Below are 22,298 nucleotides of genomic sequence, written 5' to 3' on the forward strand. Positions count from 1 at the left end.
TTTCCAGTTACTAATATTCTATGCCATAATTTTTAATGTGAAAGGTATTAACTTCTGAGTGATTTAGGTCATTACAAATACAAAATGGTAAGGAAGTGCAAATATGCACAGGTGGTCGTCTGTGGGGTCCACAGAGTGAACGGCCGATCGTGAACTTGAGTTAGCTTTACTGGCTGACACACTCAGAGAGACATTCCCTAAATTGATTTTGAAATGAGTAACACTTACAAAATACATCACCAAATCCACTGGTTACATTAAATTATATTTTAGGAAAATAAACTCAAATGATTGTTTGAGGCTACTGGCCTGAATAATGGTCAAACAACAGTTCATACAGTTTTGATTTGTGTATGTAGATGTGTATAATGGATGATGCGTATGTGTTTGTGTTACATATATGTTGTTATACATATTACTTTATTTGAAATATACCCACACACCATTACATGCATACATGCCTACGTCCTCTAGTAGTCTTCACTGTTACTGAATAATAACATCTCATATAAGATAATGAGAGCACTGGACCCTTTGCACGTTGAAGTGGTTCTGAATCAGTATTCATTTTTATTTTTTTAAGATTTTTATTTATTTATTTGAGAGAGAGAGAGAGAGAGCGAGAGCGAGCACGAGCAGGGGGAGGGACAGAGGGAGAAGCAGACTCCCTGTTAAGCTGGAGCCAGACATGGGGCTCGATCCCAGCACCCTGAGATCAAAACCTGAGCCGAAGGCAGACGCTTAACTGACTGAGCCACCCATGTACCCCATGAATCAGTATTTATGATAAATTTTACAATGTATAAAATTCCCAATCCAAATCTTTATAATGCAATCACGCACACACACACAACTCATAGACTTTAAGCAATCATCACAATTGAAACAATGAACAAATGTCATTTTTTTCACAAAGGAAGTACTTGGCTAACTCCCACACTTGCAAGGGCTCTGGCCAAAAATAACAGTAATTAGACTTGTAACTTCATATATATGGATCTAATCTAGTCAAGCCAAAAATAGCTTTTTAGTCATTTATCAACTGTGGTCATTTGCTTTAGGGGCTACTGTATTATATAGACCCAGTTAGGCAAATCATGGTGAAAACACGCTAAAATATCACTAAACTTGAGAAAATGTATAGCTCTTTTCAGTTATAATACTGTAGCACACGAGAGACCACCACGATGTAATTACTTTGGACAGCTAATAAGGTTAACTCTTTTTTAAACTCTCTAAAACATATGTTAAATAAACTAGCAACACATACACATTTCTTAAAACCAATGGAGACATCTAAGTTACCTTTTCCAACCCATCATTAGAATCCCTGCTCCTGAAAACCCTCCCCTTGAATGAGCAACACTGCCTTTTTAAGGGATGCCCACAACACACACAGCTTGTCCTTCCCCCATCACTGCTGCGAACTCATGGGTGTTCCTTCGGAGAACTGCCTCCGGGTGCTTCCCTTACACCTGCCTGGAAGCCCTGACCCTCCTTCAGAGATTACGGGGAAAAGCTATCAATGACGGCGAAAATGTAAGTGTTCACTAGGGGCTAGACACTGGTCTAAGGACTTTGCGTGCACGAACCCATTCAATGCTCACAGAAAACCCACCCGGGAGGAAGGAACTGCCCTCAACCTCCACTCTACAGAGGAGCGACCTGAGGCCCGCAGAAGCCAACTTCATAGAGCTAGAGAGGAGAAGTGCCAGGTGTGAATCAGGGCAGACTGCCTCCAGAATGGGCCCTTCTTAACACTATACTTCTATTCTCCATACCGCTTCTATGCGACTGGGCTCTGTGCACGTCAAAACGGCGTCCGGCCTGAGCTGGCAATGCCTCATCCTCTCTCATGCTTGAACTAGAATTCCGCAGGCTCTTGCAGCCCCCCCCTGAGCCCCAAGGGGGGCACTCCAGCACGCACCAACACGAACCGCCTCAGCTCCTCTCGCATTAAGTACCAGTGTGTGTCAGGCTGCTTCTTTCATGCTTGTATCGAATCATGCTCAAACCATCGCCCCCATGAGAAAGGTCTACCACAGTCACTCTGTCACCCTGACCCCCAGTATGAATCCAGACCTCACCAATGTTTCATCACCAAGCTTCGCCCAACTCTCAGAAACTTCGAATAAATCCAGCAAAGAAAGCTTCTGCCCTTCCTCCACAGCCTACAGAACTTGATTTGTTCCATACGATTGTCTGTAATGAAGTATCTCTTCAATGGTATTGAACTGTATCCCATTTACCCATTATTATTAGTGGTCTCATTTATTCCTTAAATTCTCTATTACGTGGAAGCCTCTTTTCCATCTCTGCGATTGTTAAGCTACCTGCAGAGAGGAAAACCCATCCCCGCGGCACACGCAGAACTCTAGAAACACGGCAAGTGTTCCAATGTGGCTGAATCCGTATCTGTCAGAGCGAATGAACAGACTAAGGCCCGTGGGGAAGATGACTCAGGATGGAAAATCGAGGTGAAAAAGTCCTTCTCCCAGAGAAAAATAAAGTGACCACTGGCTGACCTAGCTGATCAACAGAACTGGAGTGGGGACTGTGGAGGACAGGAAATGAAAACCGAGAAATGAAGACTCTGTGAAGCTGTCAGGCAAGATGGCTTCTCTCTTTTCTTTCCTTTTTGCCTCCCCTAGGCCAGACCTATGAATTCCAAGGCCTCAGTTCTGGCGCAAAAAGGAATTTCTACTTTACTATTGTAGAAATCACGGACAGACACACTCAGCTACACAATTTCAACAACACAATTTAGTGGGGGTGGGGGGAGAGCTTTTATCATCACTGCTGAGGTAACTGGCATTACAATTCTGAATTCTAGCATTTAAAGTGTAATTACAACTCTGAGTGACTTTACCTACGCTTATTAACAAAAGTTACTGTTAATCATTAATTATACTCCTACGATCTTATTTACTAAAACGGCCTCAGAAAACAGCCTGTTGAGGTAATCTGCTGCATGACGAGAGAAATTCCACTGGGTTTCCCTGAATGCTGTACCACAGAAAGGGCCTGGGATGTCGTGTCCTTACCCTTTGTAAAACTGATGGTGTACACTGTGCCCACTACAGAGATACGCTGCTTGAAGAAATCTGCAAATTTCAAAATTGTGACTCAAAAGCAAGATAATCACTTGATGTCCAAAAAACTATTCACTTTACAAGTGGCTGCATTCGAGGAGAAAGCTCTGGGGCCAAGGGCAGAAAGTAGGGTAGGGACAGGCGGGGGGCAGGGACCCAGGAAGCAGCAGCAGTGTGTAGAGAGGCACGCCACTGGCCAAAGGGGGAGATCTCCCATTTCTCAAGATCACATCTAACCTGTAAAGGAAGGCAGATCCTTCAAGTCTTAAATATGCACTCACTTGGCAGTCACGGACGTAACACTCATGGTTTCCAATATTCACAAAGGTCTAGGACGTTCAGTCACTTCTAACTTTGCTGAGAAACACAGGTGAACCCCATGCATGGCCACAAAGACACACAGAGGGTTCACTCGGCTCGCGAGTTAGTCTTGCACACTGCCCAGCATCCACCTCTCAAACCCTCCTGGTTCTTTACTCTTTGTTGTCGGCACCGTAATACTCTAGCAAACCCCAAATCTTCCGATTCTCCCTCCAGAAAGCTCTCCCAACTGTCCACCCCCACTGACTGGCGCAGGCCCTCACCTCTCACTGAGACCCCTGCCACAGCCTCTGAGCTGGCCTCCATGTCTTCTCATGCCCTTCCCTGTCGGCCAACCCACACTCCACGTGCAGCTACACCCACGACAACCAGGCTGCTCCCTCACATTATTCTAGCTTACAGCATCTTGGTCTTTTCCATTAAAGTCCTCAACACACTCTGTAATTATATTCTGTTTATTTACTTGATTAACCCCTCTCTATCTCTAGTAGTGGTCTTTAGCCAGGGATGATTTTGTCCCCCAAAGGCCCTCTGACCATGTCTGGAGATAGTTCTGGAAGTCACAATTGAAGGGGAGGGGCTGCAGCTGCCATCTAGTGGATGGAGGCCAGAGATGCTGCTAAACATCCTGCTGACACACAGGGCAGCCCTCACAACAGAGAAGGATCCAGCCCCAAACGTCCTTAGTGCCGAGGCCGAGAAACCCTGCTGCGTAAATGGACACGTATTTGAAAGGATATCTGAAAAGCAGTTCAGTAGTACTTTAATCATATCCTTTAATCCTCTTTTACTCCATTGCTTCCAAACAGAATAAAATATAATTTTGATTACTATCTTATATTTTAACATTATGAATAATAAGGCATGCTGGCAAGTAACTACGACCATGGGGGTCAGGGGGAGCAGCCTTCACATTAGCACTAAAATTATTCACATGTATAACCTCTGCTCTGTCCCTTGGCTAACACAAGGGAAAGCTAGGGTTCCATCCCAGGACACCTGAACGCAAAGCTTTTCTCCCTAGGCCAGGTTATAGTTTTCACATGCAAGAAACAATAAAGTGTGGTGGTTACCAACTTTCTTGAGTTCAAATACTAGTCCCCCCCACTTCTTATCTCTGTGATATTTGACAAGTGACTCTATCCTCCAAATCTCAGTTTCCTCATCTGTAAAATGGGTAAGAAAACAACACCCACCTCACAAAGTTGCATAAGACTGAGAAGAGGCAACAAGGGGAAATGTTCAGAATAATCCTCAGCTTGGACTTGATACGCTACTGGGGCACCTGGGTGGCTCAGTATCTGACTCTTAGTTTTGGCTCAGGTCATCACCTCACGACCCTGATCTCTGACCCATGATCTCAGAGTCCTGAGATCAGGCTCTGTGCTGGGTACGGCGCACAGCAGGGAGTCTGCTTGAGATTCTCTCCCTGCCCCTCCCCCATCCCATGTTCTCTTTCTCTCTCTAAAATAGTAAACGAATCTTTGAAAAAAAATTATTTATTACTATTTAACAAATATGCAAATATTTTACACTTCATAGCCCTTTGACTTGCATGAGTGATCAAGAAAACGAATTTTCGGTTCCTTGTTGAATCAGCGTACCTTGCTTGGAATTAATTTAAACATAAAGAAAAATAATGAAAATGTCAAATTCACCAATATCTGTACCTAATAACTCACGAACTTTTGTCTTTAGATATTATGCTTAAAAAGTAAGGAAATGTATTTTTAATATACAATATTCCCAAGACAAAAGAAATAGAAATTTTTAGTAAGCCAAATAAGGTTATCATTTAAGGACTAGTTTTATATATATAATCTCCAATAAATATTTATAGGACAATTTCTGAAGTACCCTAACTTGAAATAACCATTTTCCAAGTAAATTCTGTAATAAATTTGTATATTTTACAAATCTTTTCAGAAGCACCGTGTACCACTCTGTATGACGCTGTGTATAAATCTGAATAATGCTATCTTACAAAAAAAAAAACAAAAACACCTGGTTTGGCATTTCTTGCATGGACTAAATTAGGCAATTAGTGGTCATTCTTAAATTAAGTTGTACCATGCATTAAGCAGTCAATGATGGTAACAACCTTACAATGTATTCTTCACCGAAGCCATTTCTGACTCAACTACTATAAAACAGTATTAATATTCAGCTCTCATTCAGATTTCATCAGAAAATTAAGAAGTCAAGTTTCTTTAAACTTGGTGAATTTAACACATGATTTCCTTAAGAGAAACATATATTTATTTAGAAATACTTTAAACAGTAGTTCTAGTTAAAATTTACCAATCACATTTGTTTTTAAACAAAAGCATTCTCCACAACAATAACCACGAGAAAACAAAAGACTAATATATCATCAGATTCAATTTACCAGTTCTGTGAAGAAAACAAAAAAAGTCCTAAAATGATCACACTACAAACTCATTAACCACAATTCTCTATTTGATCTGAAACTATCCCCCCAAAATACACTGATGACAAAATCCCTAAAATTCATCTGTTAAGATCAAGCATATTCACCTACAAAACACACAACTGATGTTCTTCTACCTGTTAATGGAGAAGAATCCTTACAACTTTTATGGTTTTCATTTCTCCTGTATTATCTAGCTACACCGCTCTCTCTCTCCTCTGTAAATTAATGACTCCGGGCTAGTAACACATTCATTTCTGGCTGCAGTTTGATCTACCATATTAGATTTTTCTGAGTGTTATTATTCCCATCGGAATTTATTTGACTTACTGTTTATGTCATTTATCTATATGCAAACATGCCAACCAAAGTTAGTTTCCTATGATAACAAGGGTGTACATTTGGGTTAGATCTGTTTAAACTCTTCTAATCACGTCTCGCGTGTAAGCAATTGTATGAAGGGTGGGGATACATACAACATCACAATCCTTTCACTTCACACAGAGAATCCACAGGCACGTCCACACACATGTCTGTCACGCCCAGGAGTCTGTGCACAGTCACGTCACCAGCCACGGCAGGTCAGTCAGCCCCCGTGAGCTGTGCGCCGTGGCACACCTGAGCTCCCTGCCCCTCCACGTCACGTTCTGGAGCAGCTCTGAGTCGGAGTCGCGCTCTCAGGCTGGGTCCTGGGAGTCCTCCCCCACTAGCTCTCCATGGCAACCGCAGCTACAGAGAAGCGGTCCACCTCTTAGGCAAATGAAATGAGGCCACAAATGTCAGCAGTCACAACATCCCCCCTTTCCCTCCCTACTTAATTTCCTTCTTAAAGTAACAGCGGTGCCTTCTTCTTGTTTTGCACTGTAGAACACCTTCCACCGTTTAATGGATGGGAAAGCAACTTAGGAGAATCAGAGTTAAAAATCCATCAGTATGACCACTTACATAACATGACTGAGGACCCAAAGACGATTCTGATTTGCTGAGTTGCATTTACCAAGCCAGCATCTCAGCAAGTCCCCTTTGTATCTGGGCATGCCAGCATTTGAGACAAGAATCCTTTAAGATATTAACCATCCTATAATTTGGCTTTCTCAGAGAAGGACAAAGAGAGAGAGAGAGAGAGACTGTCCATTACGATTATTCAGGACTCAATATGCATTGTTTCCTTTGTAAGTTCCTATTTTTATGGAGAAGTCAAGGCTGTTTTTTTACTTTCTGAACCAAATGGCCATTATCTAAATCACTGGCAATACTGACATCAGCAAACACTCCCTGATCAAATTGCCTAACATTTTACAGCAGCATGTTGGCTTTAAAAATGATCTTTCTGGAATCCGCATTTACAGCCTGATGGATTCGATAAAAAGGGGGAAGGAATATATCTAGCCCTCCCAAAGACTCTGAGGCATTGTTTTTTTTAAACAGACATAACAGTTATCAGGATAAATCTAATTATCTAGATTCCTTCCTTCCCACACTGAGACATGACAACTCTACATGCTGGCTTCAGGGATTTCTCATGTCCAAGCCTAATATCCTGCATATCCTGCAGTTACCGAATAATGATGATCAATTCTTAGGAAGGATTCTGAAGAAATACCAACCCCCCCACCCTCCAAAGAATAATTAAATTTTATATTCACCATTCTAATCTATTTAGAAAAAGTTGTAATATTAAATATTCAAGAAAGGAGCATCTTAACCAACCCTGAGCATAAGAGGAAACAGTATTAACAAAAATGTCCCAGAGCGCGAATGTCAGGAGATACGCAACTGATAGTAAAACTTTACAATGAACTATTTCATAAGACTATAATGCAATCCTTAGTTTTTTGAATCGTAGATAACAGAAAATAAAAGGAGAACTGAGACAGCCTTTGAAAGTTCCTTTAGTGGGTGACGCTGCAGGGCGCCCAGACTAACATCGAGATCCTCTTCTAGATAACAGACTCCTATGCAAAACTACCAGAAGGAGGGCAAGGAGGAGTATGAGATTTGTTTTTAAGTATCTAGATTACAAATTCCCAACCACTTCAAGTCTCCTCTTTTTAACCAATAATTCTGTAGTCCTCCCTGTAATAGTAGCTATACTTTTACTATCTGTTGATGTAAGAAGCATATCAATGATAAAAACATATAAAAGCAATATTTTAAATGGATCTGTAATTCATTAGGCACAATCACGTCCATATTCACTGATCTACCTAAAATACAGTAGCATCAGGGGCCCCTGGGTGGCTCAGTCAGTTAAGGGTTCGACTCTTGGTTTCTGCTCAGGTCGTGATCTCAGGGTCATGAGATCAAGCCCTGCATGGGGCTCCACACTCAGTGCGGAGTCTGCTGAAGACCCTCTCTCCCTCCCCTTCTGCCCCTTCCCTCATTCTCTCTCTCTCAAATTAATAAGTAAAATCTTATATATATGTAATACCAAAATATATTAAATGAATAAAAGGTCATCACCAAGTAGAATTTATCTCAGGAATGTAAGAACAGGTTTGACACCAGAAAAATCTATTACTACAATTCACTACATAGACATATTAAGGAACAATATAAGTATGGAAACCAATTTGGAGTGATAAGAATTCCATACCGATTCCTAGCAAAATACCCAAAAAGTTATGATTAGAAGATAATTTCTAAAACTATGTAAAGAATATCCACCAGAAGCGAACTGCAATCACTGTATTCAACTGTGGACTATAGGGAGCATTCCCGTTAAAGACAGAATTTTACCAGTGATAACTACTTAATACTTCACTAGAGGTTCTGGACAATTTCATACGAAGAAAAAATTCAGGAGGTATGAAAATTGTAAATGAAGAAACAGAATCATTCATTTGCAGCTGATATAATCTAATTAGAAAAATCCAAGAGAATCAACTGAATTGGTAAGAATGACTAAAAAAGAATTCAGTCAAGTGGCCATATACAAAGTCAACTTACAAAAATCAGTAAGTACTTTTAAAGTACTTTCAAATACACCACAAACAAAACCAAAAATAGTAGAGAGAGAGAGATGGCAAATGTGTCAAGATGTAAACAGCTGTGAATTTAAGTGAAGGACACATGGGTATTAATACCTTATTCCTTTTAAGAGTACCACACTCCCTGGGGGCTAAGGCTCCATACAACATGCTAAGTAAATTCGAGACACTTCCTTCCTCTTCAAATCCTCTCATCCTGCCCAGTTACCCTACCAGCACTTTGTAGATCCTACTTTACCTCCATATAAATCCTAGAGCATTTAACTTGATTTTTCAGCTCTGTATTCTTCACTTCTGTTTCTTTATTAACTAATCACCTTGTATCTCAGCTTTTCTTCCAAACTTGGGCATCAGATCAAGGCTGAATCTAACCTGGACCCCAGATCAACTGTCTACAGCCTTTCTCATCCAATATCTGACTTCTGCTAACTAAACTGCTGAGAAATCAAATGTATATGAACCAAATATTAACTCACCCTTTCCATGAATATTTCACAAAGTACAATTCCCTAAATGAAGTACAATATCCTCCCATGTCTCACTGTACTAACTTCATAAACAGCACTGGCCTCATAGGACCTGAGTCTTAGGCACATGTTTACATCATTTTGCTTATTTTGTGCTTAACTTGCTTTGTGAGCAGGCCAATGGTTTTTAATCGTGGTGATGAAATCTCATGCTTGGAAACCACAACGCTGGCTAAAAGAATTCAACTTATACCCTGAAATCTGCTAGCTCAGAAGAAAATTCCAGCTCAGAAGTCAAATACTCAACCAAAAGGATTAATGATTTCTTCTCCTCCAGACTGCATGTTTGGTGAGAGCAAAACACATAAATAAAAGGTCTACATGGTATCCTCCGGTTTGTGGCAGCTCCTCAGATAAAGCACAGAGGCTTTCTATTTTAAATAGAAGGCACAAAGGATAATACAATTAATGAGAATGCTTTTAACTGAAGAATTGTCTTTTCCTACCAGTTCCTCAAGTAGATGTTCTGGTGCTACACTGTAACTTTTGGTTTGTAACAGTTATTACAAGTACAATTCTATAATAATTTAATTATTAGGTAATTTTTTTTAAGATTTTATTTATTTATTTGAGAGTGAGAGAGAAAGCATGAGCAGGAGGAGAAGCAGAGGGAGAGGGAGAAGCAGGCTCCCCACTAAGCAGAGAGCCCGATGTGGGGTTCGATCCCAGGACCCTGAGATCATGACCTGAGCCGAAGGCAGATGCTTAGCCAACTGAGCCACCCCCAATTATTAGGTAATTATTTAATATTATACTTTCCAACCAAGCAGTAAGCTCTATAAGAACAGGAACCCTGTACCATCTTGGCTTGCCCTATAGTCTGACTACCCAGCACAAAGATGCTCAATTTATATTTCATGGAAGTGTGAATGAAAGTAGATCAAACTGAAGCTAACAAAGACAACTTTTTTTTTTTTTTAAAGATTTTATTTATTTATCTGACAGATAGAGAGACAGCGAGAGAGGAAACACAAGCAGGAGGAGTGGGGGAGGGAGAAGCAGGCTTCCCGCTGAGCAGGGAGCCCAATGCGGGACTCAATCCCATGACCCTGGGATCATGACCTGAGCCAAAGGCAGACGCTTAACGACTGAGCCACCCAGGCACCCCCAAAGACAACTTTCTAAAACAGGTATTTAAAACGCAAAGAATTTTTTTCTTAGAATTACTACAGGATAAACACAAAAATGGAATATTACAATCTTGAATTAGGTTCTCAAATGCTCAGACTTTTTTTAAAATTTTAATTTGAGAGAGAGAGAGCACAAGAGAGCCTGTGCAAGTCAGGGGGGATGGGCAGATGAGAGGGAGAGAGGGAACCTCAAGCACATTCCCCGTGGAGCGCAGAGCCCCCACACACAGGGCTCGATCTCAGGACCTTGAGAAGAAATCAAGAGTCGGATGATTAACCAACTGAGACATCCAGGCGCCCCAAATGCTCAGACTTTTTAATGAACAAGAAGCAAGCCATTTTTGATTAAGTAATATGTTACACCATCAAATCAGGCATGTTAGTTATAAAAGTGGAAAAAAGGGTTCCATGATCACAAATAAATTTATTTATTCCATAAATAAAATGGAAACAAACTAATCATACATCAGCAAGAGACTGTTAAGTCTAACAAATTAACATGAGACAAAATATCACGGAGTCACATTTGAAACTGATGTGTATAAGGAATTTCAATGACTTTTTTTTTTTAAGATTTTATTTATTTGCGAGAGAGAGAATGAGAGACAGAGAGCATGAGAGGGAGGAGGGTCAGAGGGAGAAGCAGACTCCCTGCTGAGCAGGGAGCCTGATGTAGGACTCGATCCTGGGACTCCAGGATTATGACCTGAGCAGAAGGCAGTCGCTTAACCAACTGAGCCACCCAGGCGCCCTCAATGACATTTTAAAACACTAATGGCAGATATAATCAAAGGGGAACACTATAAAACATATACTATAGTATCCCAACTGCATTTTAAAATTTATACATACGTAATTATATGTTCAAATTGACAGCTGTTATCACTGGATGTTACAGTTACGAGTGACTATAATTTTTGAGTATGTGGATCTTTCCAATTTTCTGCAAAAAAATTAATAATTTTTGGTAAATACATCTAAGGAGGGGGAGAGAAGACAGACTATATTCTATTCTTCATATCTTAACTTCCACAGCATAAACACTGGTATCAACCCAATTATTTACACACTCATCAGTAAATAATTCAACTAAATATTAGATTCCAAATATAATACTCCAGGTACCTCAGATTGGCATCACAATTGACTGAGTAAAGTAACTGAATACAGAGCAGACGCTTTCTGTACGTTGCTGAGAGCCACGGGCTGTGAGAGCTAAAAGCGTTCAAGTACACTAGACTCTACTTGAAACAGAGAAGAAAGAGAACCCATTTTTTCTGATACTAACAAACTGTAGGTCCTATCTCTACATGGAGAAGGGTGAAAATGTACATTCTCCTGGTTATCCTACTTGTGAGATTCTTCACTGAAACAAAACAAACCAAAAAAAACCTCTTAAATACGTAACAATCACTATGCACCAAGATGTTCATAATAGTATTTATTCTGGAAAAGGCTGGAAGACACCATGTAACACAGCTTGTGCATTTATCCCTCGTGTTCTTATGTTGTCTCTTGTTTTGCTTGGGGCTTGATAAGGCTAGATGAGGAAAATTGGTGTTTTCTTTTCTCTCCAAGCATATCCTGGCTGAATCAGTACATTACCTCCATACACATTCTCCAACCACCGACACTCTGGTTTCGGTCACGACAGGGAGTCAATTCTGCCCTCAGGGCTACAGAGTCTGAGAACCGCCCCCTCACTGTCTCCCCAGGGCCTTAGAATATTTCCATTGGTCTCCTGTCCTTAAGACTTGCAAATACCTATTTAGGTTCTTCTGTTATATCCCAACATTTGGGTTAATTATAATTAAAAATGTTTGCACACGATAGTCTTTTTTCCCATAGTTTACAACATAGTTTAGTCATAGTCTATTTCTATAGTCATAGAAATAGTTTATTTCTATGCTGTTTCTCTTATTTTTACCCTTGATCATCTAACTTGACCAGGAGAAAAACCCCATTCTTCTCTTAAACAAACCATAAACTGACAGGACAGTTTAATGTTTAAACAGCAGCACGCAAAATGTGGCTAGACATGCCTCAGAACATATCCTCATACAAAAAAACAAGCAGTTAGGAAATTTATAAAAATTTTATATCTTGTCTTCAAATCTTTATTCTGAAACGTCATTTATAGTAAGGACACATATCCTTTCAGATCTTCCCCCAAAACAGGGACATAAATTAAAGCCGCTGCACAGAAAGTCTCCTGATCTAGGGGGAAATTATGCTATGAAGTATAATAGACACAGAGTCCAGTGACAAGAACTGTACAGCTTTTCCAATAATGAAAATAAACTACTTTAAAACCTGTGCCAATGGAGAATCCTCACCCCCCACGCACACTCCAAGAAATTAGTGTCTGGGCGTTTGTTGAAAGTGTTCAAAAGGTAACATTTCCCAAGCATTTTGGCAAGCAGTTTTAGATCAAAGGTTAAATCAACTAAAATTTCTAGCTTACAAGTAGTTACCTAGCTTTAATCTGGTGAAATGAGATCCTCTGGTTTTATTTTAGGACAAGAAGAGAAAGTAAATGAGACAACAGGGTGCACTGGGAATATAGCAAGGGTTTTCTTTTCAAACAAACTAAGGCTCAATCCCTGGTTCTGCCACTTGCTAGCCGTGTGACAGTGGGCACAAGGTTCTAATTCTCACACCTCAACTTTATCATAAAAAAAAAAAGTCATCCGCCCCCCAAGATGGCTTTAATTCCTAAAAGCGATCACTGATGGAATGTACCAGTACAGAGAAGATACTCAATACACGTTAGCTCTCCCTCCCCTCTTCACAAATACAAATTTCTAAAACTGACTAGGGCACCTGGGTGGCTCAGTCGTTAAGCGTCTGCCTTCGGCTCAGGTCAGGATCCCCGGGTTCTGGGTTCGAGCCCCGCATCGGGCTCCCTGCTCAGCGGGAAGCCTGCTTCTCCCCCTCCCACTCCCTCTGCTTGTGTTCCCTCTCTGTCAAATAAATAAATAAAATCTTTAAAAAAACAAAACAAAATTAAACTAACTTTGTACACGTAAGGGTCAGACTGTTTCACGCATGATAGGCAGTGCATTTAGAACACTAGTTTTGTTTTGCTTTTTAAATAGCATTTAATAAAATTAAAATGCATTAACATAAATCCTCAAATATTACAACATGCTGTACAAAGCTATACCAGGAAGCCCTTTAAAGATGTATTTGCCCACTTTGGGCGCTTCTGGAGGAAACATAATACAAAGGGAATGAATAAATACTTTCATAATCTGAATGGATATATCACAGTTCTGTTATGGTAGGAAGACGGTTCTTTATGCATCTAATGCTGTGTACCAATAGAAGTTGGAGTTTCCAAATACTGCTTTTGACCCAAAGGCATGTTTCACAAGTTAGCAACAGCTGTTGTAGTCCCTTCGATTTGTACTGGCCTACCACACAGCAAGGCATGCTTTACTCATTTGGAAAGTCCCCCACACAGAGCTTCAACTCATTTTGAAACCAGAGAGGACAGTTCCTCCTATCACTCATCTGGGCAAGTTTATATGAAAGAACAGTTTTTCAGAAAGCCACAGAGTTTCTCTCCCAAGACTGTTCAAGCATAATTATGGGAAAGTGTAATCATGGAAAAAGAAGCTAGCCAAAAGGAAAAAAAAAAAAAGCACATTAAATAAGACCTATGAAGGGAAAAAAATAACAACAACAAAAACCTTAATCCTTCTGCTGAAACAATTTTAGAAATACCCACTCGTGTACCATCCTCCCTTATAACCTCCCCTCTCACGGGAAAAAAAAACAAAAAACAAAAACAATTACAGTCTGTATATTCATTTGTAAAGTATAATCAGGTGAGTTTCCTTTCCTTTGGAAATATAAAGCACAGATCAGTGTACACATACATACATATGCCTACATTTTTGTATTTTACCTATAAATTATATATGTATATACACACATAAACAATAAAGACAAAAATGGAAGAATAAACCATAATTTTTCTTAGATACCTACTAAGTTTTTTTAACGGAGATACACTAGACATATATTACAACATGATTTGATATATATATATATATATATATGTTGTCAAATGGTCAACATAATAATATTATGGTAACACCCATCACCATATAGTTACAAGTTTTTTTCTTGTGATGAGCAGTTTTAAGACCTACTCTGTTAGCCACTCTCATTTATACAGTATAGCATTATTAATTATAATAGCCTTGCTATGCATTACAACCCATGACTTATTTATTCTGTAATAAAAAAGTTTGTATCTTTTGACCACCTCCACCTCCCACCTCCGGCAACCACCAATCTGTTCTCTGTGTGTATGGACTCACTGTTTTGTGGTTCTTTTAAGATTCCACATATAAGTGAGATCATATAGTATTTGTCTTTGTCTGACTTATTTCTCCTAACGTAATACTCTCAAGGTCCAACCATGTTGTTGCAAATGGCAAGATTTCATGTGATTTTTTGCCTGCATAATATTCCACTGTATTTACATACCACATCTTCTTTATCCATTCATCCATCAATGGACACGTGGGTTGCTTCCATGCCTTGGCTATTGTAAACAATGCTGCAGTGAACATGGATGGGCATAGATCTTTTCAATTTATATATTCTTTGGATAAATATCCAGAAGTGGAATTGCTGGATCAATGGCAGTTCTGCTTTTAATTTTTTTGAGGAACCTCCATACTATTTTCCACCGTGGCCACATCAATTTACGTTCCCACCAACAGTGCACGGGATTCCCTTTTCTCCACATCCTTGCCAACACTTGTTTTGTCTTTTTGATAATAACTATTCTAGGGGTGCCTGGGTGGCTCAGTTGGTGAAGTGTCTGCCTTTGGTTTAGGTCATGATCCCGAAGTCCTAGGATCGAGTCCCACGTCAGGCTCCCTGCTCAGTGGGGAGTCTGTTTCTCCCTCTGCCCTTCACCCTGCTTGTGCTCTCTCAAATAAATTTTTTTTTTTTTTTAAAAAAAAACAGCCATTCTAAAAGGTTTGAGATGATATCTCACTGTGGTTTTGATTTGCATTTTGTTGTTAATACTGATGTTCAACACCTTTTCATGTAGCTGTCGGCTATCTGTATGTCTTCTTTGGGGAAATGTTTAGATCCTCTGCCCATTTTTTAAATGGATAGTTTCGTTTTTTGCTATTGAGTTGTATGAGTTCTTTATGTACTTTGGACATTAACCCCTTATCAGATACATAACTTGCAAATATTTTTTCCCATTCTCTAAGTTACCTATTCATTTTTTTTTTTTTGCCTATTCATTTTGTTGATGGTTTCCTCTGCCGTACAGATTTTTAGTTTGATGTCGTCCCTCCTGTTCATTTTGCTTTTGTTGCTTTTGTTTTGGTATCAGATCCAGAAATTCATTGCCAAGACCAATGTCAAGAAACTGCCTGCCTGTTTTCTTCCAGAAGTTTTATGGTTTCAGGTCTTATGTTTAAGTCCTTAATCCATTTTGAACTGGTTTCGGTGTACAATCTAAGATAGCAAGCCATCCAGTTCCATCCTTTTGCATGGGGCTGCCCAGGTTCCCCAGCACCATTTATGGAGGAGACTGTCCTTTCCCCATTGTTTATTCCTACCTCCTTTGCCGTAAACTAATTGACCTTGTACGTGTGGGTTTATTTCTGGACTCTCTATTCCATTCAATTCATCTATGTGTCTGCTTTTATGCCATATTATACTGTTCTGATTTACTAGAGCTTTGTAATATGGTTTGAGATCTCAAATAGGGCATGTGAGAAAAAGGAAGCTTATTTAACAAAACTACTCACACTTGCCAGGAAAGCATATACTTATCAGTTCGAAATCCACAAATTCCATCTCTTTTTAAATAACCTTGAATCATCTGTAAATCATACTTCCATCTTTTTTTTTTTTTTTCCCTACGCAGAAGTGGTTTTTATTACCTGAGTGAGCAAACAGGAAAATGCCTTCTTTGGCTAATTGTGTCGATTTGTGATCAGAGAAGTGGATGAAGTTCATAGACCAAAAAGCACTGGTGAGATTTTTAAGTTCTATAGTCATTTAAAGAGAAGCAATCAATTCAAGCAGAGTTAACTGGCACAATGATCTGTATGAAGCCTACCTACTCCACCAAACACACGAACCAAGCTGGTCACCCCACAAGCTACCTGAGGAGGTCAAATGCCACTGAGCTCCTCTTCCCCAAGGTGATGACCCACCTGTCAAGCAAATCTTTATTTATTTGAGAGAGACAGCAGAGCGAGAGAGAGAGAGAGAGAGAGAGAGCATGAACTGGGGGAGGGGCCGAGGGAGGGGAGAAGTAGGCTCCCCGCTGAGCAGGGAGCCCGACTCAGGGCTCGATCCCAGGACCCTGAGATCACGACCTGAACCAAAGGCAGATGCTTAACTACTGAGCCACCCACACACTCCCAAGCAAATCTTAAAGAGCAAGAAAGAGTAGGAGAGAGAGGAGGGCAGGCACAGAGAAAAACTTCAGCTAGAAGGCTGCTCGGGATGAGGGGTGTGTGCCTAAATCATCTTTCATCTAAAATACATAATAAATATCATTAAACCCAAATTTCCATATACGAAAAGATTTCTACATCTTAACACCTATTTCACGGGTGCTCCTATCATTTGATCATCTAAACCGCATACTAAGTGTTCTGGTTATAAATGCTTTGGGAGTTTCACCCTCCCTACACACACACCTTTTTCTCTAGTCTCACCTCTGCTCTTCTCCTGTGGATAACCAGGAGTTGACTATATGCTAGAATCCAAAATCTTACAATGCACAATGAAGAGTTATTTTAACATTTTTTTATACTGAAATTCTTCATTACTGCATTAAAATGCAGTAAGCAGTCAGCGTGTTCAGTAGATATCACATAAAGACTTTGAAGTTTGCTTTTGGTTTGAATTGAGCAGATTAGTGGTGAGAAAAATAATACCAAAATGTTCCCAAGCAGGAAAACGTTCACCGTTTTTGCTCAAAGGCGAGCAGTATCTGGGCAGAAAGCATCAAGCATGGGTACCAGTTTCACAGAGGCTGAGGATATTTTTACTTAAATAGTATTTAAAAAGAGAAAAAACCATTTTTAACTTCTAGAGTTCTTCAACTCAACTGGAAAGGTCTTTTGAAAAACAGGCATTCTATTTTGGACTTTCATAGTGGATTTTCGAATACAGAGTGTATCCAGGTTCCAGTAACAATAAATTCACCCTGCATGTTTTGAAATATCCTGTGAATCACAAGTAACATCTTGATTACCAAAAAAAAAAAAAAAAACAGAGGTAAGAATTTTGGGAGGGACAGTGGATATTTTTGGTTGGAAGACCAGGAGATGTTTGTAGAGAGATGGGAGTATTGATAGTGTAAGGCATCTCTCCCAAATACTAAATGATCATTTAATGTCTGGGTGACAAAGTTCAAAACATATGATAATTCTTTATTCAAGCAAATTTTCATTTTCTTATGTAAAGATGTGGAAAAATTTGGACTCTCAGGACCCTCTGATAGGCTGTTTTCAGGAACAACATTGAGATGCCTTCCCATGGCCAGTCGTACGCTCTGCACCCCACCCCTGCTCGCCCCACTGGGCCTCAGGGTGCCTAGAATTCATGACTCTACGCGAGGACATCAGCTTAACGAACAGAAAGCCTGGAAAAAGCTGAAAACATCCAGGGGCACAAAGTCCATGTTTCCTCCCCAGGAGGTTCCAGGTGTATCCTAACTGCTGAATTAGGGACAGCAGGAGTCAAGCACAGAGGGTCTCCGGCCACATCCCTAAACTCTGCAAACTGCTCGCGTACCCAGATTTTAAAAGCAAAGAGAGTACTGTGGAGAAGAAGAGTGCTAGGAGCCCTGAGCGGGGTCTGAAACTCTCTGGCTGGCCTGCTGAGGAACCGGGTCCACATGACTGCAGGTGGTGCGTCTCGGGCCGCATTGAGCGGTTGGCTACGCCTCCGCCTTGGTGCAAGCAGCAAGAATGAGGCGGCCTGCATGGAATGACCTCGAATTTCACAGACTTAGCGACGAAAACAGAAGGAAGGAGCGCCCTCAGACAAGGCCACCGCCAAAGCGGAAGTGAGGGAGAGGCCACGCTGCACGACAGCAACAGCTCTTGGCTCTGAGAGCGCGCGGGAGGAAGCCGTGTCTGTGGGCAGACGCTCTGCCCAGGTGGCTGAGGGACCCACGCTGCCCGGGGCTGTCAGGGCTGCCAGGCACCTGCCCCCGGAGCCGGGCGCGCGGGGAGGTGGCAACGCCCGGGCCCCGCAGCTCCCACTCCAGAGAACCCGGCTTCTCCCGGCTCTCCTGAGCGTCCCTCCCCCGACCCCAGCACTGTGAGGCCACTGGCCAAGGGCACACCTTGCTGATTCTGACAATGATCCTGGCAAAGCGCCTCTCTGGGACCTGACACATCACTGCACGAGGCTGCACTTGACACCAGCATGTCCCCAAACTGGTAAGACTTACACATACCTGAAAGGCATTCAGAATTATGTTACTATGAAGTCATCTACAAATCACGGCGCCAAGGATCTGAACAGCACTTTATGCACTTCGAAGCGCTGTGGCAGTAAGAGGAGGTATGAGGGGAAGACAGACCAGAATTCTACTTTCAGTCTCCCACGTGATTCCTGTGAGGCCTGTGGCTTCTGGCTCCTTTATGCCTCAGTCTTCCCCTCTCTGAAATGGGGACAACAGAATACCAACGTGCTGCAGGACTTTTTGGGAGGATTAAACGAGGTAATGAGATTAAGACAGGTCCGGAAATACAGTAAGAGCTCAATAAATGCTGACCATTATCCTTAATAACCTATACAACATACTATTACTCCATGGTTCAATTTTAAACTACTAGTCAACTTTATAATATCAAAGTGTTTCAAATATACAGAAAAAAGTTTTTTTGAACACAATCTTAAAAGTCTATAAAATCTACCAAGGTATTTCAGATAGGACAACCAAGGTAAAATTTTTCTAGTTTCTGTTTTCCTGAAATTATTTAAAAATCTTTCCCCAGTGAATTCTGGGTTATTTAAATCACATGTATTTCACATCTTCAGTCAGTGTTTCTATCAAAAGCTACTTAACACTGTTGAAAATCATATTCACTTATAAAAAGAAACTTTAAGCATTAAAAATATAAATTACTGGATTTCAAATTGGTAGAATTTAAAAGATGACTGTAAAGCATGGCTTCCCAATGCTTATAAATGTTGTAATCAAAATTTTATTAGGCATGTTTACACCATTACAGATGTTATAGAAAGCCTTTACTGAGCACGCACTGTTAAAATGATAATGTGTTTGTAACTGTTAAATAAGGTTTGAGATCTGTTGTAAAAAGGTGTTTACACACTACAAACACCACTAACACACCCTCCGAGGCCTGCGTGGGTCAAGCACCAACATCCATCTCTTACATAGAGGCGCGTGCTTTGCTAGCAAACATTCACTCCAAAGGAGTTGACTGAAGAAATTCGGAGGAGGTCCAGGCTGTGCTCACTGCACGGTCCCAGGGGACGCTACTCACACTGTCTTCTGGAGCTGTCAGTGCAATGCCCTAGGCCACCTTTCCACTCTGACAGAACCTTGAAAAATGGGCCTGACTCATGACATGTTAAAGGAAGTCTACGAACCAAATGAATTTCCCTCAACGTGTCAAATATTTTCGACACGCTCCCCCTTCCTTTCAGATGAAGCTAACGTGTCTGCAGCCGATGCTAAGGTAGGAGCAGAGCTGCCCTGTTACTCCATCTACCCACGGAGCCTCCGAGGACCCAGGGCCGAGCTGCTTGTCTGTGATGCGTGATGGATTTGTGGGATCCACGTGCACGTGCACCCAATCTCACTTCTGACCCGCGGTATCTAAGAAAATGCCCATCTGCTGACCAGGGTAGGGACAGAGATGGAAAACTAGAAGCCAAGGCCCACACCATGTTTCAGCCCCCTGGTGATCTCAGTAGTCCACCGTTCCCGACAACGTTTTGTTCAGCAATCAGAATATATTTTCCCTTAGGAAAAAAGTGGCACGTGTTGGTGTGCTGACCAGCTCATAAAGAAGCCCATAAATTTGCCCTCCAGAGTAAGAAAATATTAATACAGATCCCAATTATTTGTTATAACAATGTTTTGTGGGGAGAGCAAATTCATTTAGCATTCTTATTCAGGAAGCCCAAAACCCATTTTCCCTGGCTTCCATTCATGGCTTTAGAGTAGCAGTCTCAATGGGGGCAGGTCACCCTGCACAATGCATCATTTACATGCTTGGGACATCACACACACACACACACACACACACACACTCTTTATAAGGAAAACTCCAAATATATAAAAAAATTGATAAAATGCTATAACCCTGTATTCTTACTCTCACCCACCTTTAACAATTATCCATACTCCCTGGCCACCCCCAAGGTCCACCCCTCAGATTATTCTGAAGCAAAACTCTGGGAATTTTTGTTTGGCATACTCATTGGAATGCCACTGGCATTTAGAGGACAGACATCAGAGGTTGTCAGAAATTCCAAAACGTCTAGGACCGTCTCTAAGTTAAACTGACTTCTGGAAGTGCCACTAATGAATCCAGCAAGGAAACACTGGGGAGCACCCAATTCACGGGGAACCTGTCTTGCATTGGATATAGAAGCATCGATCGCCCCAGTGAAATGGGAGACACTGTCATGTGAGCACTCATGAGCATGCAAGCATCGTACGCAATGCCTGCCTAGTTCACCAAAACATTAAGAGAAGAGAACAGGTAAAAACAGAGCCTTTGGAATTGAAATTTAGGGTATTTAAGGCAAACATTAACAAATGTTATTTTAAAAAAAATGGTGAAGCCAAACCTATCTTTTGGAATTTATAACTCACTAAAAAGCTACTGCCACCGAAACAGTATGGTGTCAGCACAGAGATAAGTCAGTCCGTAAACCCAGGCCAGGAGGCCAATTGTATATGGGAAATTACAGCAATCCGAGAGAAGAGGATGCTTCATTTAATAAGCAATCCTGACAAATTGGTTTTATTTCTGGGGAAAAAAAAAACAGACTCCCTACCTCACAATATATACAGAAATAACCACAAATAAATTAAAGATCTAAACGTAAGAAATGTCACAGAGGTGCTTGGGTGACTCGGTTAAGCATCTCACTTCTGCTCAGGTCAGGAACTCAGGGTCCTAGGATGGATCCCCACATCCAGCTCTGCGCTCAGCGGGGAGTCACCTTGCCCTCTGCCCCTCCCCCCAGCTTCTGCTCTTTCTCTCTTAAATAAATAAAATCTTAAAAAAAAAAAAAGGAAATGTCACATTATACTGAATTCAAAGCACCAGTCATAACACAAACTGTGGTTTTGTATGCCACTGAAAAACACACCACCACTTAAACTATGACATGCTATTAAAACAACTCCTGAGATGTGAAGGAGTTAAAAAAAAAAAATCTGTGCATCTTAGGATTAATAAAATATGGTATTTCTACTAAAAATAGTAGAAGAAACTTCAGAAGAATACTTGTGTCACGGCAGATTAGAACAGGAAAAATGATGGATTGGACTATATAAAAGTTTTAAAATTCTGTATAATTAAAAGGTACCGTGAACAGAACTAAAATATAAACTGAGAGAAACATTTGTAAATGATATGACTGACAAAGTGCTACGACTCCCAAACAGAGAAAGCACTCCTTCAAAGGGAAGAGCAAAAGACCAACAACTAAGAGAGAAAGTGAGTAAAGGGTATAAAGAAGAGGGAAGGTCAAGAGAAGTAACAAACACATTAAGTTTGTTTAAACAAGATAAACCAGTAAGTAGATCC

General features: G+C 40.8%; 1 protein-coding gene and 1 long non-coding RNA gene across 7 annotated transcripts in view; both read right to left on the reverse strand.

Annotated features, from left to right (window-relative positions):
- HIVEP1 (HIVEP zinc finger 1) overlaps positions 1-22,298 on the reverse strand; it is a 141,385-nt gene that overhangs the window by 85,776 nt on the left and 33,311 nt on the right. The gene's annotated exons all lie outside the window — the stretch shown is intronic.
- Positions 14,049-22,276, reverse strand: LOC145722940 (uncharacterized). The gene is made up of 2 exons (XR_014147509.1): positions 16,614-22,276; positions 14,049-16,582 (listed from the first exon to the last, which is right to left on the reverse strand). It is a non-coding gene; the product is annotated as an uncharacterized LOC145722940 (long non-coding RNA).

Source organism: Leptonychotes weddellii, chromosome 8 (genome assembly GCF_054177405.1).
Source record: "Leptonychotes weddellii isolate Sample4059 chromosome 8, ASM5417740v2, whole genome shotgun sequence".
NCBI classification, from domain to species: Eukaryota; Metazoa; Chordata; class Mammalia; order Carnivora; family Phocidae; genus Leptonychotes; species Leptonychotes weddellii.